General features: G+C 27.4%; 1 long non-coding RNA gene across 1 annotated transcript; it reads right to left on the bottom strand.

Moving 5' to 3' along the window:
- Nucleotides 1-404: 404 nt before the first annotated feature.
- Nucleotides 405-754, bottom strand: LOC139777097 (uncharacterized). Its single transcript, XR_011719260.1, has 2 exons — nucleotides 598-754; nucleotides 405-475 (listed from the first exon to the last, which is right to left on the bottom strand). It is a non-coding gene; the product is annotated as an uncharacterized lncRNA (long non-coding RNA).
- Between the last annotated feature and the right edge of the window lie 1644 nt (nucleotides 755-2398).

The raw sequence follows: 2398 nt of genomic DNA, 5'->3' as shown, positions 1-2398 counted from the left end.
ATTTATCTTTGCTATCGTTTGAATCATCTGGATTATATTTATAAAAGTATTTACATAATTTTTACACATTTCTTTACACATATTATTTTTTTTCTATTAAATATTCATTACTTTAATTGTAAGAAAGGTGGTATATTCCCTTAAGGGGATATACCACCCTTCTTACAATTAGAGCGTGGCATATCTTATCAAGTTCATGATCTTAAATGATCTTCAAACGGGTTTAATCGTCGCTAACTGTTTATTAAAAAGTTATTTATAAACAGAATAAAATAAATAGACAAATGTCGAACGTAATATAATCTTAATTTTATTAAACATAAATTTTATTATATGTATCTATATCTATTGCAAAATAAATACGTAGGTAGTTAAAAGGCTTTTCTTAAACAAACATGATAAGATTATTGTACAATTCATATAATATACACTACCGCTCATTGATTTCAATACATCCCCAGATTCGTTGATTTCTCTGTAAAGGATGAACATGATACGTGTGTTTTGCACAGAAATGAATGCACTTGCTGTTATAAACACTTTACTTGAATGCATCGTATTTTTATATATTACTAGCTGTTTAGCATAGACCTCTACCTAAACCCTCTTATTTTTTTGATCGTAGACGATTTTTTTTCCACTTTAAGTTATATCTTTCTCTCTAAAATCTCTCTCTCTCACTCTCTCTCTCTCTCTCTCTCTCTCTCTCTCTCTCTCTCTCTCTCTCTCTCTCTCTATATATATATATATATATATATATATGGGGCATTCCATGCCAACTCAACCCATGATTGTCCTCGACCATTTTTTATTTGGCCGAAAATTTTTTGTGTTTTTATACTAAATAAAAGTAGCTTCTATGATTTTTTTTAGATTTTTATCTCTACTCATACTTAAGTTATGGATTTAAAAAGAAATGCAGTTTAAAATTTGGAAAATTTCAAATGCCTGTAACTTTAAGAAGAAAAAAGATATTGTAAAAAATAAGGTGGTCTTTCTTTTCGTTTTTCACTGTTCTTTTCGAAGAAAATATCGAAAAAATGTTTAATGGGCAATATGACTGTTTTTTTTTAGGATTTAAGTAAAAAAATGTTTGTTTTTCTCAGTGCGACCGTTTTGATTTTTTTCAAAAAAATCTCACAAATTCTAGACTTAATTTCAAAATTTTTAAGACGTATAAGAAAATGGGATTCCAATAACTTCGATTTTTTAAGGGATTTTTTCTTCATTTTTTTTCGAAAATAATTTTTTTTAAATAAAATAGACTACCGATGGCTATCAAAAAATTTGATAAATTTATAGTCAGCAATCCTGAAATTTCGATCTATAGGTAAAGAGGAAATTCGAATATTTTCTATTTTTTAATTGCATTTTTACTTATTTTTATTATTGAATTACTTTTTTTTAATGGAATATTATAAATTGGGGAACTTTAACGGATAGCATGTAACAATTAAATCATATAGTTAATGAAAAAAACACGTATATTATCTGTGAAAATAGCAATCAGATTTATTTGAAAATAAAATAAATAAATAAAAATAAAAATTAAAAATAAACATAAAATAAATGATAAATATATCAAAAAATTATGCCATATTATATAACAACGTTTATACTATTTTTTTTTATTTTTTTTCTGTCTTGTATTTTTTAAAATTATTTTATGTGATTTGACATCATTGAGAGAATATTTTTACATTCATATTTCTATTGATATCAGGTATAACGCAATGAATATTTGTGTGTCCGGTATAGGTTTAGCACTTGACTTGAAAAATGAAGAATTACTGAAGCACTGGGAACTTTATTTTTCAAATTTTTAGCCCGGGGACCTCTATTTGAATTTTGAAAAATGTTTTATGAGTAGAATGTATTACTTTTTTAATACCAACACGGGGATTCTTTAACTCCTTAACGACAGTTTCGGTATCGTTGCGCAGGTATTATATATGGTAAAAAAGCTGTGGATATAATATACCTGTTTTTTTCATTAACTATATGATTTATAGGAAAATAGCAAGAATAAATGGTGAAAACTATTTGGCCAGGCAGATAGCATTTGCCTAGTCAGAAGCTATTTTCATAAAATAACCAATTGCCTACGACATATATATCTATATATATATTTATATATTTATATAAAAATCCTTGAAAACTGTGGTTTTCGAAGAAACCGGACTAACAGCCGGATAATCAACTTCTAACAATAGTATACGTGACGTAAACTATAGATTTTCAGTACTGAAAGTGAATATGGGAACACACCTATACGGTGAAGAGAGTCGGGATTCAAGCTTCACACGGGATAACATCTGACAGGAAGTAACGCGCGTAAATACATCGAGATGATTAATGAGCATCGCGAAAAACAGGCAATAATGAATTCGATTATCGA

Source organism: Temnothorax nylanderi, unplaced genomic scaffold (genome assembly GCF_030848795.1).
Source record: "Temnothorax nylanderi isolate EJ_2023f unplaced genomic scaffold, tnyl_v1.0 TNYL_tig0138_pilon, whole genome shotgun sequence".
NCBI classification, from domain to species: domain Eukaryota; kingdom Metazoa; phylum Arthropoda; class Insecta; order Hymenoptera; family Formicidae; genus Temnothorax; species Temnothorax nylanderi.
Note: the sequence above shows the minus strand (reverse complement) of the source record. Positions and strands in the feature narration are given on the sequence as shown.